Here is a 15908-nt window from a genome sequence, read left to right as displayed (position 1 = left end):
ACACGTAAGATATGTCCATAATAAATGTTACTCTGAATTTATAATTATTTCATAATAGTTAATAGTTTTATGTATTGGCTGTTGCTAAGACTCGAGGGTGTTGTAAAGGGGAGGGGTGGGTTTGTATGAGGTGAGTACGATATGGATACTGAAACAGGGGTTTGTGGGTAGGCAAATGAGCCCATGTACTATTATTACCAACAGGGTCATAATACAACAAACCACAGACAACAGAGTCCACTGGTAGAAAGGGGGGTAAACTCACATCTCTCAAACAGCAATGGAACGCAAGAGTGACATGGCAGGGGAGAGGTGCACTGTATAGGTGTGTGTATATAAGTATAGACCATCACTGATTGGGTTGTTGGTGGTTTAAACCTGATGTCCTCACTCACCCCCTTGACCACTGAGAGAGGGAAGAAAGGAAAAAGGAAAGAAAAGAAAAAAGTTGATAAGCCATGCCAAAATCAAAGTGTCCCCCACCCCAACACTCATTACACAGTTCCAATGATATTCAACACATGTTCTCCTGTTAGGGTCACTGGTCTTGGAAACACTTTGAGAGTCAAAAAACAAATCCTGGACTGGCAACACTTATAAATGGTCTTCCTGAAAACAACTTCAATGTTTGAGCTTTCCTTGTAAGGAAAGGAGAAAGGATGCCATTTAACAGTATTGCGACGCACCATTAGGGCATTGTCTGTCTCCATGCCTCCTCTCAGGCTGATCATCTACTTTGAGTCTGGTGTGATTGGTGGATAGCTCTCATTAAGCCGTCCAATAAGAACATATTGCACTTTCTATTTAGATCCCGCCTCGCAAAGGTACTGAGTTTCACTAGTAGGGAAGTGTTTCATTGACAAGTGGGAGAGGAGGAGAAGAGACAGACGGACGACTCTGGCTCAATGTTGGCCCACAGGTTTTAGCGGGAGACCCTCTAGTTCACAACCCCCTAGCACTCGTGGCATGGGTACAGAGATTGAAGCACAGAGAGAAGCATGTCTTCAAATGTGCCTTAGGGAGCTGGTTGAGGAGGAGTTTACACCGATATACACCAGATCCACAGGAGGCTGCTGAGGGGAGGACGGCTCATAATAAAGGCTGGAACCGAACGGAGCGAATGGAATGGCATCAAACATATAGAAACCATGTCCTTGCCCGTCCTCCCCAATTAAATTGCCACCAACCTCCTGTGACCAGATCACAATTAGTCTGAACATCTGAACTTGTGTCATTGCAGATATAACAATACATTATCATGATGGTTATCACATCACATAAGAATGGGCCTTCACAGTGACGCAAGGCCTAGTGGCTACAGGAGGTTGTAGGACATGGACACAGATGCAAGATGGTCCACACATTATCTTCTCCCTCACTCCTACTGAGGGGCAGGAAGAGGGAGGAAGATATCTTTTCTTTTTCTATCCATGAACAGGAATGTTATGGCCATTCAGAGAGAGCGGGGTTGGTGATTCTTTTTTTCATGTCCTCTCTCTTTCTTTCGCTCCCCCTCTCCACCCTTGCTTTGAGCGAGGCTGTTGTGAAGAGCTGCTGAGATCTCTGATTGGTGTGTGTTTGTGTGAAATATAGGGGGGATTCACATGTAGGGGCTGAGTGGTGGAAAGGGGGGAGTGTTAGAGGAGAGGGGGTGTCAGGGGGTCCCGAGGGACATAAAAGGATGCTTCTAGGAGTCAAAAGGAGGCAGGGGGCTCTCGGGGCGAGAGGGCCCACCCTTGCTTGGCCGGCTATTCGATAAAAAGAGGAGGGGAAAAGTAGAAACAGATAGGAAAGAGGACATAATGAAGCCAGATTAAGCGAAGGATGAACAAGTGAATGAAACATAACGAGAGAAAATGTCCCCAAACTCAGAGGCTCGGAAACACTGTTGTGATATTAGATATAATAGGACACATTAATCAGTGTATCATAAATAATACATAGAAAACACAGAGATAGATGCCACATTACATTGTGACACATGAGAGTATGTACCATTAATGGTTATAATATGTATATATTTTCTCTTTGGGTGTTTTTCTGACAAAAAGGGCCCTTGCCCATCTATGTCAGGTTTGTCCTAGCCTGTGACTTTAGGGACCAGTATGGATCATGATGATCATAGCAGAAGACAACAAAAAGAAAGCTGTTTTTCAGATGCAGTTATCCCTTCTGATCCACTCCACTTTCCTAGATAGATGGATAATGCATCTACTCCCGAGAGAGATTCAACACACAGAATAACGTGTCAACCAGCACAAAAAAAGATCATTATCAATATCCAAAATGATCAGAGAAAAAATAATCATTCAGATATGAGAGAAAGAGAGAAAGTCAGCAATCAGAAATACCCATCTGAAGGGGAGGGGAAGAAAGAAAAAATATTTCAGCATAGCATTCCTTAACCCTCTCATCCATATTTGCTGAATCCACCCACTTACGCATGTAAATGTGTGTGTCTGAGTGTGTGTAAATGTTTTCTAATTCTTATCTACAATGGTCCTTAATATACAGTGGAGGATGAATGCATGTCTCTGTATTGTGGGTATACAATATGTCTGTGTGTGGGTTTGTGCGTGTGTGTGTGACGTGACTGGGTCATTTAGTAGAGAAGGAAGAAAGGTCTAGGTCAGGAAGGTTGCTCTGCAGTCCTTGGTCTCTCTGCTGTGGGGTAGGCGGTGGGTTGGAGGGGAGGGGGGCTCAGTAGTCTAGTGGGTTGGTGAGGGCGGGGGTCTTCGGCTGCCAAGAGGACCATGGATACACACAGATGGACAGACAGAAACACAGGGACAGAGGGACACATATATAAGCAAAGACAGGGATGAGTTAGGATTGGCACTCTGGCTGGGTGTCATTCCCCCTCACGCGCAAGCGGTATAACTCAACGTCACTCTGACATACTACTATACACACACACACATACACCATACAGTCAAGTATACTTGCACTCTTTTGTAATTGCACATTCAATTCAGCTCCCCTACTGAACATCAAATTCTATGCAAACTCTCTCTCAAGCACGCGTATGCCGGGTAACACACACACACACACACACACACATTCACAGCTGCATGGGACAATGTGGGAGAAGACAGTCAGACAAAACAGCTAACACACTAAAACACAAATCATTCCTGCAGATTTGATTGTCTTCATGCATCTTGGAATATACTGTATACAGTATATAGACTCAACAAAAATATAAACGCAACATCTAAAGTGTTCGTCCCATGTTTCATGAGCTGAAATAAAAGATCCCCGAAATTTTCCATATGCACAAAAAGCTTATTTCTCTCAAATGTTGTGCACAACTTTGTTTACATCCCTGTTAGTGAGCATTTCTCCTTCGCCGAGATAATCCATCCACCTGACAGGTGTGGCATATCAAGAAACTGATTAAACAGCATGATCATTACACAGGTGCACCTTGTGCTGGGGACAATAAAAGGCCACTCTAAAATGTGCAGTTTTATCGCACAACCCGATGCCACAGATGTCTCATGTTTTGAGGGAGTGTGCAATTGGCATGTTCACTGCAGGAATGTCCACCAGAGCTGTTGCCAGAGAAATTAATGTTAATTTCTCTACCATAAGCCGCCTCCAACATCATTTTGGAGAATTTGACAGGCCTCACAAACGCAGACTACGTGTAACCACGCCAGCCCAGAACCTCCACATCCGGCTTCTTGACCTGTGGGATGGTCTGAGACCAGACACCCGGACAGCTGATGAAACTGTGGGTTTGCACAACCGAATAATTTCTGCACAAACTGTCAGAAACCGTCTCAGGGAAGTTCATCTGCGTGCTCGTCGTCCTCACCAGGGTCTTGACCTGACTGCAGTTCGGCGTCGTAACCGACTTCAGTGGGCAAATGCTCACCTTCAATGGCCACTGGCATGCTGGAGAAGTGTGCTCTTCACGGATGAATCTCAGTTTTAACTGTACCGGGCAGATGGCATTGTGTGGGCGAGCGGTTTGCTGATGTCAACGTTGTGAACAGAGTGCCCCATGGTGGCAGTGGGGTTATGGTATGGGCAGACATAAGCGAACACAACTGCATTTTATCAATGGCAATTTGAATGCGCAGAGGTGCTGTTACAAGATCCTGAGGTCCATTGTCGTGCCATTCATCAGCCGCCATCACTTCATGTTTCAGCATGATAATGCATGGCTCCATGTCGCAAGGATCTGTACACAATTCCTGGAAGCTGAAAATGTCCCAGTTCTTCCATGGCCTGCATACTCACGACACATGTCACCAATTAAGCATGTTTGGGATGCTCTGGATCGACTTGTACGACAGCGTGTTCCAGTTCCTGCCAATATTGAGAAACTTCGCACAGCCATTGAAGAGGAGTGGGACAACATTCCACAGGCCACAATCAACAACCTGATCAACTCTATGCGAAGATGTGTCGCGCTGCATGAGGCAAATGCTGGTCACATCAGATACTGACTGGTTTTCTAATCCACACCCTTACCATTTTTTAAGGTATCTGTGACCAAAAGATGCATATCTGTATTCCCAGTCATGTGAAATCCATAGATTAGGACTGATTTCCTTATATGAACTGTAACTCAGTAAAATCTTTGAAATTGTTGCATATTGCGTTTATATTTTTGTTCAGTGTACATAGTTTCCATTGGTGACAGGCAGTTGTTTTGGTGCCCAGAAGAGGGCAGTATAGCTCCACTATATTATCATCCATAATATTCTCCTCTTTCAACCCAATCCAAGCATGCAAAATATGTGAGAGATAGAGGGTTGCATTTCACCCCTCAAGAGCTGTGTGATTATAATTGCCACAAAGGATATATAACACATTTATAATCTCCATAGTAGTTCTGCCATGATCATCAAGGCTATGCTATCTTTACTTCACTATCAAAAGAGGGGCTAGTTAGCATAAATGCTAAAAAGTAGACTACAACTGTAGGAGGCAGGGTAAATGATGACCGCCAGAATTGCTAGTTGGATAGACATTAACTAGACATTATACACCCTTTTCAAATCATTATTACCACCCACAGTATAGCCTTTCTCTGACAGCTTCACTAGCCTCTATAGAATACTATGTTGACATTTAGACAGGACAAATACTGGACAGCAATGTGTCACACCACCAAACAATCAGAGACACGGGACGGGTGAGATGTCATGATCCGACACTGACACAAACCCATGACCTTTGACTTCTGACCCCTAATGAGCAGCTCTGGTCAGGTCTATGCATGTGTGTGTATGTATGAGTGTGTATGTATGTATGCCTGTGTGTGTATGTATGAGTGTGTGTGTATGCATGTGCGTATCTAGAGGTATCCTCTGACTTTTTTCATCAACACAAACCTCTCCCAACTGAAACATACACCCTGAAACTAGAAAAAATAACTTGATTTCAGTAGACAATAACAAAACCAGCAAGGTCACACAATGAGACAAACGCACACTGTGACCTGTGTGTGTGCTCGTGTGTGTTTGTCCATGCACTGCTAAAAGAGGCATTAGGGAGTGAAAGAAAAGGAGAGCGTGATGGGCATGCAGTGAGGTGACGGTATCTAAGAGAAAGCAGCATGAGGATGATGGTGAGTAGTACCAAACGTACCAGAAGCGTTAGTCCTCATTGGTCACTGATAGTGATTCTGAAAGAGGAACCATAGTCAACGGTGGGATAGAGGTGTGGTGAAGGTGATAGGATGAGGAGGACAGAAAGAGGAGTGCAAACAAACACATACAGGTTACAGTGCAGGAGAGACCCACGTCACATGACAAGGCTCTGCTCTCACCATGGACCAATCAGATTTGGACCGTTATTTGAAAGTTATTTGGGGTAATTGGTTTTAACATGGCTGCTTTAGAGACATTGTTTGAGGGTTGTTTGAAGGTTATTTGGATGTTTGAGGGTGTGTGTGAGCAAGAGCAGTGTCAGACAACGTGTGTGTCTCCCTCAGTAAGGCAAGCTGCTGCCCTGACCGTGAGTTCACATCAGATCAGTACAGTGTCCATTAGCTCACAACCACAGGCAAACACAAGGCAAACGTTAGCAGTGCGGAGGCAGTTTAACAGAGAACGAAAATGAAAAACGCCCCCCCCCCCCTCTCGCTCGCTCTCATTCTCTCTCAATCCCTATCCTCCCCTCTCTTTCTCTCTCTGTTTATTTGCAACATGGAGACAGGGTAGACAAGAGACACTATTCCTAAACTATAAAGACTAAGGTTGGGTGAGTGGGATATACTGTAGGATAGGTCTCTAATACAAAACTATATTCTAGCAAAGGACTCCACATAGAGGAGGCCACTAGACTAGACTACTAGTGAGGGGGATTCTGGTGAGGGCTAGGGGCATGGAATGGTAAGAAAATGTGGGCTTAAATGAAGGCACAGCTCTGCCACTGATAGTAAAAGTACTTAAAGCAGTTAGTTACAAGTAGGGTTGGGAGGTTCTTGTAGTGTGTACGAAATGTTAGTCAGTAATGTCTGAAACCTTCATGGCAGTTAGCAATGTAAATAGGTACAACAACATAAGTAAAACATATATTAGGTGTGTGTATGTGTGTGGCAATGTTTTACTACAGGGGTGGGCTTTTGGAAGGGTCAATCTATGATATGTCTCTCATCCATCCTACCTCTACCTCCCATCTGTTCTCTAGCTTGCAGCATCTTCTGGACCTGACATCCTTTATCTATATGGCTCTATCCTCTATCACACCAAGCTCTCTCCACTCTCATTTACCTCCATCAATCCTCCTGGCGTCTTCACATCCCCCTTAGCAACAGAGAGCATTGACACTTCAGCTTAGATGTGATTTCATTATCATCCTCACTCTCATAGTATATCACTTACACAACCTCATTAGCTTGTCTGTCTCCCTGTAGGACCTCTTGTAGTGTTACACATTCATAGGCTTGGTGACTTTTGCATTGAGATGTAACGTTTGGGTTCGGTTTCACTCACCTCGGCACACCGGGGGGTGCGCGGTTAGGCCGGGAGGGGACTGATGGGGGGGGCCCACTGAAGGGATCCGGGGAGGCCCCTGGGCGAGAGGGGACAGGGGGGCCAGGAGGGAGGCCAGGGGCTGAGCCACGGGAGACAGGGCGTCCAGGGGGACCTGGGGGAGCCCTTCTGTTCGGAGTGGGACTGCTGGCTGGGGACCTGAGGGGTGGGGGGGGGAAGAGAGAGAGAGCGGCTGAGTGCATCGGCAGTCAGTTCTCTTTCACACCAGCAGGGGAGGCAACAACATCAGTCCTGCTCCTCTCATCCTTTACTCCCCACTCTCCTCTATTCCCTTATTTCCCCTTCTCCTTCCATCCATACCTTTTACTCAGAGCTGTTGTCCTCCTTCCATCCCCTCCTTCCTCCATCCATCCATACCTTCACCCATATAATTTGCCCTCTGTAGCTCAATTGGTAGAGCATGGCGCTTGTAACGCCAGGGTAGTGGGTTCGATCCCCGGGACCACCCATACGTAAAAATGTATGCACGCATGACTGTAAGTCGCTTTGGATAAAAGCGTCTGCTAAATGGCATATTATTCCCTTACTCTTCTTTCCTCCCTCTCTCCCTCCATTCGTACCTGCCCCCGGAGTTGTTTCCCCCCGGCCTCAGCCAGGAGTCGTCTACAGGCGGTGGCATGGCGGTGGTGACGGTGGTGGTGCTGATGTCTCCGATGATGTTTAGGGCCTCCCTCAGGGCGTGGTACATGCGGAGCATCTCGTCGCGGTGATGGGCCTGCTCCTGGGACTCCTCCATCAGGCTGTTCTGGTCCCCAGAGTGGTACAGGTTGGCCAGCAGCTCCGCGTTGATGAACTCCTTGGTCTGTGTGGAGGAGGGGGAAGAGAGGGGGAGAGTAAAGGTGAGGAATGGGGGGGAGTTGGAGATGGAAAGGTTGCAGTAGAGATGAAAGAGGTGTTTCTTCCGCCCTTGTCACTGATTGGCTAGAGATTCCACAGGCCGGCTGGTTTCTCAAGTCTAAACCAATCAGACACAGATTCAAAGACAAGGATGAAAATCAGCTGGTGTGAATCAGCTGGCCCTACAGAAGATTACTTTGACACCACTAGTCAAAAGCGACCAATGGGGACTCACGTTGTTGATCATGAGGTACATGATGGTCTTCGGCATAAGGTCCCTGACGGTCTTGTTGACGATGGCCATGTATGAGTCCACCAGGTTGCGGATGGTCTCCACCTGCCTCTCCAGCTGGGGGTCCATGGAGTGCATGAAGTTATCTGAGCCGTTCTCCCCGTCTCCACTGTCACTCTGCTGGAGGACAAGGCCAGGGAGGGGGGTTAGAGGGAAGAGAAGAGAGGTGGAGTGGAGAGGTAGAGCGACAGGGATAGGGAAATGGATAGAGGGAAAGAGACGGATAAGAAGAGGGAAAGAGGGAGAGGCAAAAGGAGAGGGATGGGGAGAGGGAGAAAGAGAAAGAGAGAAATATGGTGAGAGAAAGATGGAGACAAGTGATCTCTCTAATCACAAAACATATTGAAACAATCCTCAACATCACACATCATTAACTACATCCACTATATAGCCCTCCTAAACTGTCGCTATAGAGAAATAACCTCAAACTGAGCCAACACACACTACTGGTGCTAGCTAACCGTGTGACTGCTTTCAGACGACAGCCATTGGAGACAACATGTCTCCTTCTGAACCACTTTCTCTTGGCTCACGCCCCAATGATAATTCCTTCATTTGCTTAGCTTATTGCAATCAGATGGTTGTATAATACAGCTATGGCAGAACCCTGATGAGAGCGACATTTGAACTTCCTGGTCTGGTGCGAATGATGAATGACTGGGCCGTTGATTAGAAACAGCACCAATGAGGCGAGACGAAAAACGAGACTGTGCCTGTATAAATCTTTAGAGCCAATCAGAGTTCAGTATCAAATTCAATTGCCAACACTAGCTTGAGCATAGGTGTATAGAAAGCTGTGTAAAAGGGGTGAAGAGTTGGAATAGACATCAGGACACAAAGCACATACCCTTACGCACCACTGTACTTTGTATACCAGGGTTGGCTGGCCTTCTCTAGTCACTCGTAGGCTCAGTCACTGGTATACTTTTATTTACAAAGCCATTTTGGGTTTACTACCTTTTTATTTGGGCATTTTTATTGTTCAGAAATGTGGTGGGTACTCTCTTCGTTCACTGGACTTTATCCTGCTAACTGTTCCAAATGTCCGAACTGAATTTGGTAAAAGGTCTTTTATGTACTCTGCGCCATCGTCTTGGAACACCTTACAAAATAATTTTAAACTGGAAGAACTTGTCCCGATTGGTGTTTTTAAATCTCTGATGAAGGATTTTGAGGCTGATTCCCTGACCTGTCAATGTCTTTAATTTGCTGTTTTTGATATTGTTATGCTCTTGTGAATTCATGAATGGTTTTTACTAGATTACTTGTCGTTTTTCATGTTGTCTGTCTGTAATTTTTTGTAATGACTTGGTGCTGCCTATCTTGGCCAGGACGCTCTTGAAAAAGAGATTTTAAATCTCAATGAGCCCTTCCTGGTTAAATAAAGGTTAAATAAAAATAAAATAAACATACCTTGCCTTCCTTTTCCTATAGGGTCCAACAGCAATGAAGGACATATTGAGGAAAATAATGAGGGAGAGAAAGAGAGAGAGGGAAAGAGAGACAGATGGTGTTCAACATTAAATGACTGACTCCACTAGTACTGTGAGAGCAAATCATCATCACAATCAGCTAAATGTTTTGGACCGGCGGAGTTACTGACGAAATGTACAGGTTTATGCCACTGTGTCTCTCTGTGTGTGTGTGTGTGTGTGTGTGTGTGTGTGTGTGTGTGTGTGTGTGTGTGTGTGTGTGGTACCGTAACACGTTCAGGATACACTCCGGCTCTAAGGAAGGAGGCCTTCCACCCATCTATGTCGTCCTGAGTCTCGCAGGCCAACTCCAGCTGACGGTAGTCCTTATACACATTCCTGTGGATACAGAGGGGAAAGTCTGAGTGTGTGTGTGTGTGTGTGTGTGTGTGTGTGTGTGTGTGTGTGTGTGTGTGTGTGTGTGTGTGTGTGTGTGTGCAACACAATGTGCTTCACATGAAAAAAACAAATAAAAAACCCTGAAAATAAACACAACAAACATAAGATAAAAAATAAGAGAATGACAAAAAATGAACGACTAAAAGTGTCTTAATAGGTTGTTGGGCCACCACAAGCCAGAATAGCTTCAATGCACCTCGGCATAGATTCTACAAGTGCCTGGAACTATATTGGAGGAATGCAATACCATTCTTCCACAATACATTCTATAATTTGGTGTTTTGTTGATGGTGGTGGAAAACGCTGTCTCAGGCACCGCTTCAGAATCTCCCATAAGTATTCAATTGGGTTGAGATCTGGTGACTGAGACGGCCATGGCATATGGTTTACACTGTTTTCATGCTCATCAAACCATTCAGTGACCACTCATGCTCTATGGATGGGGGCATTGTCATCCTATGGGGGCCTAGCCATGGTAGCCAAAATAATGGCCTGCCCAGCATTTTTATACATGACCGCAAGCATGATGGGATGTTAATTGCTTAATTAAATCAGGAACCACACCTGTGTGGAAGCACCTGCTTTCAATATACTTTGTATCCCTCATTTACTCAAGTGTTTCCATTATTTTGGCAGTACCTACACATTCTTGTGGAAATGTGAGTGGGACATTTTACAACACTGAGCAACACTACATTACTTTACTTTTTGAGGTCTGAAAAGATTTGAAAAACCTATGATAGAAATGTCCACCTAAGAACTGACCTTTGCTCAGTGTTGAACAGGGCAAAGATCTGCTTGCTGGACATGAAGCTCTTCTCCACATCCCTCAGCCTCAGGTTGTCCACCTGGAGCATATATTTCTTCTCTTTCTCCTGCAGGGGACAGAGTCAACAATACACAGGTTAGAGACAGTACAGCATGAACCGAGAGAGAGAGAGAGAGAGAGAGAGAGAGAGAGAGAGAGAGAGAGAGAGAGAGAGAGAGAGAGAGAGAGAGAGAGAGAGAGAGAGAGAGAGAGAGAGAGAGAGAGAGAGAGAGAGAGAGAGAGAGAGAGAGAGAGAGAGAGAGAGAGAGAGAGAGAGAGAGAGAGAGAGAGAGAGAGAGAGAGAGAGAGAGAGAGAGAGAGAGAGAGAGAGAGAGAGAGAGAGAGAGAGAGAGAGAGAGAGAGAGAGAGAGAAGGAGAGGGATACATATACAGAGTGAAAGAGGGAGGGGTGGAAAAGAGGCTCAGCAAAGTGCCTGGTTGTGATTAGAGCAGTGTAACTGTAAGTATCATAGAAGAGAGGGGGGGGGGGGCGGGCGAGCCTTACAGCACACAGCCTTCACCACAGCAGCCTGGCGCACCCAGAGAGAGAGAGAGAGAGAGAGAGAGAGAGAGAGAGAGAGAGAGAGAGAGAGAGAGAGAGAGAGAGAGACCAAAGCTCAGAAAGCCAGCCAAAAGAGGATGTGAGCCCAGGGCTAAGACCCAGACCTGGGCAGAGTAACACACACCCTGTGGTCACACTCCACTGAGCTTCACAACCCACTGTTACTAAAGGAGCCATCCCACCCAGTGTGTGTGTGTGTGTGTGTGTGTGTGTGTGTTTTTTTGCTTTTACTATCATTGTGGGACCAGAAGTCCTCACAAGAATAGTAAAACAAAGAACATTTGTACAAGTGGGGACATTTCGCCGGTCCCCACAAGGAAAAAGGCTATTTTAGGCGTAGGGGTTAGGTTTAGGGTTAGGGTTACAATTAGGGTTTAGGGTTAAGGATAGGGTTCGGTTAAGGGTTAGGGTTTAGGAAAAATTGGATTTTTAATGGTAATCTGTGTGTGTGTGGCCATATACCAGAGTTAACTATAGGACATACTATTTGTTGCCAGAAAACAGCAATGTTACACTGAACTAAAATATAAACGCATTATGCAACAATTTCAAAGATTTTACTGAGTTACAATTAATTTAAGGAAATCAGTCAATTGAAAAAATTCATTAGGCCCTAATCTATGGATTTCACATGACTGGGAATACAGATATGCATTTATTGGGGGTGTGGATCAGAAAACCAGTCCGTATCTGGTGTGACCACCATTTGCCTCATGCAGCGCGACACATCTCCTTTGCATAGAGTTGATCAGGCTGATTGTGGTGTGGAATGTTGTACCACTCCTCTTCAATAGCTGTGTGAAGTTGCTGGATATTGGCGGAAACTGGAACACGCTGTCGTACACGTTGATCGAGAGCATCCCAAACATGCTCAATGGGTGACATGTCTGGTGAGTATGCAGGCCATGGTGAGTATGCAGGCTCTGGTGAGTATGCAGGCCCAGGAATTGTGTACAGATCCTTGCGACATGGAGCCGTGCATTATCATGCTGAGGTGATGGTGGCGGATGAATGGCACGACAATGGGCCTCGGGTTCCCGTCACGGTACTGTATCTCTATGCATTCAAATTGCCATCGATAAAGTGCAATTGTGTTCGTTGTCCGTAGCTTATTGCCTGCCCATACCATAACCCACAGCCACTCTGTTCACAATGTTGACATCAGCAAACCGCTCACCCACACGACACCATACACTGTCTGCCATCTGCCCGGTACAGTTGAAACTGGGATTCATCTGTGAAGAGCGCACTTCTCCAGCGTGCCAGTGGCCATCGAAGGTGAGCATTTGCCCACTGAAGTCGGTTACGACGCCGAACTGCAGTCAGGTCAAGACCCTGGTGAGGATAACGAGCACGCAGATGAACTTCCCTGAGATGGTTTCTGACAGTTTGTGAAGAAATTCTACGGTTGTGCAAACCCACAGTTTCATCAGCTGTCCGGGTGTCTGGTCTCAGACGATCCCGCAGGTGAAGAAGCTGGATGTTGAGATCCTGGGTTGGCGTGGTTACACATGTCTGTGGTTGTGAGGCCGGTTGGACGTACTGTCAAATTCTCTAAAATTACCTTAGAGAAATTAACATTTCATGCTCTGGCAACAGCTCTGGTGGACATTCCTGCAGTCAGCATACCAATTGCACACTCCCTCAAACTTGATACATCTGTGGCATTGTTTATGTGACAAAACTGCATATTTAGAGTGGCCTTTTATTGTCCCCAGCACAAGGTGCACCTGTGTAATGATCATGCTGTTTAATAAGCTTCTTGATATGCCACACCTGTCAGGTGGATGGATTATCTTGGGAATGGATAAATGCTCACTATCAGGGATGTAAACAAATTTGTGCACAACATTTGAGAGAAATACGTTTTTTGTGCGTATGGAACGTTTCTGGGATCTTTTATTTCAGCTCATGGAATATGAGACCAACACTTTACATGTTGCGTTATTATTTTTGTTCTATGTATAACATGACAACATGTGAGTCAGTCTCCACATAGTTACTCTTTCGTATGCTCTACCCCAAAACACACAGACTCACCTATGACTACGAACAAGCAGTTTCTCTTCACCTTTAGAAACATGTGTCCAACCACTGCCCTTCCCTTCCTAGTTCTGCCCTTTCCCTGTACATACACCATAACCAACCTCCCCTCATCAAAAGGGTTCAGACCTGAACAGTCAAACAGTCACATCCCCCTAAGGATGGACACACACGCACACACCGCTGTGGAGTGACGCTCAACAGGCCAAGTTAGTTTTCCCAGGTGTCCACTACCGGAGACTTAACAAGCGGTTACCAGGGACAAAGAGGGTGACGTCACCACACTAAATAAGTCCCAGTCCTCCCTCTACTCTCTCCTCCCAGGGAGGGAGCGGCCTTTCACTGACTCACACATTTTCCTTTCCCCTGGCCAGCGCAAAAAAATTAAACAAGGGAAAAATGAGGAGAGGGAAGGAGGTATGAAGAGAGGCAGAGAGAGTGGGAATGAAAGAGCAGGGGGTGAAAGACAGAGCGACAGAGAGAGAGAGAGAGAGAGAGAGAGAGAGAGAGAGAGAGAGAGAGAGAGAGAGAGAGAGAGAGAGAGAGAGAGAGAGAGAGAGAGAGAGAGAGAGAGAGGGAGAGAGAGAAATAAAGCAAGTGAAACAGAGGGAAAAACTGGAGAGGAGGGGGGTAAAAGAGAAGTAACTAGATTGACCAGAGAGATGGAGGAGTGTGAGGAAAAGAGGAGGAGCCAGAGTGACAGAGCGGGCACTAAGTCATGGATGGCCCCATAGACACAGACTAACACACTGCACTCTGAGGATTCACTCTGCACTTTATCACTCAGACAAACTGCTATAACACACACACACACACACACACAGAGCGTGTATGGAAGTCATCAGAGGGTACGAGGGGAGGTGTGTGTCGGGCAGTCCTATAACTCCCCCTCTCCTCCCTCCATCTCCCAGTAGAGACTGAGGAGACTGCAGACAGACTAAGTGATTCTTCATATGTCCCTAGAAAACCAGCAAAGTCAGCTCGGCAGCATGGGACACATTAAAGGTCAGAAAAACACAAACAGACACACACACACTACTCTATGACAGACTACACATCTGAGCACAGACAGATAAACTCTCTTTTGTAAAAGATTCATTCAGCTCAGCGAGTGTGTGTGTGAGAACTTGTAACTCACCTAAACATTTAAGACACCAACACACCCAGCCCTTTCCTTAAACCTCACTCCGGCCAGAGTCAGTGTTGATGCTAGGTATGTATAAACCTATCATACAAACCACAGAGCGAGGAGTTGAAATACTTTCCATTGTTTTGTTTTGCTTGTGACTAATACCAGCCTAATTATAAAGCCAGAGGAAGTTCACGTTGGATTCATAAACACACTTCACGTCCCAATCCAACCCCTGCTTGGGTAATCCAAACAAGGGCCCCACACAAATGCTCCCTCCAAGACACATACACACTCATACACACTCATACACACCCATACACACACACACACACACACACACACACACACACACACACACACACACACACACACACAGAGACAGACAGACAGACATACAGACAGAGACACGCACACAGACGGACAGACAGACAATTCATGCACACACACAGACAGACAGACAAGCACGCGCACACACACACAGAGACAGACAGACAGACAAACACGCACACACACAGACAGACAGACAGACAGACAGACAGACAGACAGACAGACAGACAGACAGACAGACAGACAGACAGACAGACAGACAGACAGACAAACACGCACACACACACACACACACAGACAGACAGACACACAGACAGACACACAGGCAGACACACAGACAGACACACAGACAGACAGACACACATAAAGACGGAAAGACAGACAGACAGACACACAGACACACAGACAGACAGACATACACACACAGAAACAGACAAACAGTCAGACAGACAGACAGACAGACAGACAGACACACACTTGTATTTCAGCACACATACACATAGCATTCAACACATTCATACAATATATACAGTGAGGGAAAAAAGTATTTGATCCCCTGCTGATTTTGTACGTTTGCCCACTGACAAAGAAATGATCAGTCTATAATTATTATTATTATTTTATTTTTTATTTTTTTCTATTTGGGGGTAGATCAGCTTAATATTGCAGATAGATTGTAACTTCCATCAATGTAATTGTCTGCATCACTTCCAATCCCCCATGTTTATATATATATATATATATATATATAATATATATATATATATATATATACATATACACACATACACATACACACCCACATACATACATACATACATACATACACATACATATCCTTTAAAAATATATATATTCCCCTTTATTACTTTCCAACCCCGCCACCCTTTCCCCACTTGGAGTAAACAAGTGAGCAACAATGCTTAGGCCTCTACTTCCAGCCCATACCCACTATCTACATTTTATGGACACAGTCAATTTTACAATAATTACATTTTGTTTGTTCTTTCTCCTGAACTTCT

General features: G+C 45.4%; 1 pseudogene across 1 annotated transcript in view; it reads right to left on the bottom strand.

Annotated features, from left to right (window-relative positions):
* Window positions 1-6949: 6949 nt before the first annotated feature.
* The window catches only part of LOC311100277 (dynamin-1-like), a 91886-nt pseudogene continuing 82927 nt past the window's right edge, over window positions 6950-15908 (bottom strand). Inside the window, exons 16-21 of the transcript in view lie at window positions 10779-10888; window positions 9842-9953; window positions 9556-9570; window positions 8086-8259; window positions 7574-7815; window positions 6950-7151 (exon numbers count right to left, since the gene is read on the bottom strand). The product of the transcript in view is annotated as a dynamin-1-like (transcript). The remainder of the gene's footprint in view (window positions 7152-7573; window positions 7816-8085; window positions 8260-9555; window positions 9571-9841; window positions 9954-10778; window positions 10889-15908) is intronic.

This window comes from Coregonus lavaretus (genome assembly GCF_964263955.1).
Source record: "Coregonus lavaretus genome assembly, chromosome: 24".
Taxonomy (NCBI): domain Eukaryota; kingdom Metazoa; phylum Chordata; class Actinopteri; order Salmoniformes; family Salmonidae; genus Coregonus; species Coregonus lavaretus.
Note: the sequence above shows the minus strand (reverse complement) of the source record. Positions and strands in the feature narration are given on the sequence as shown.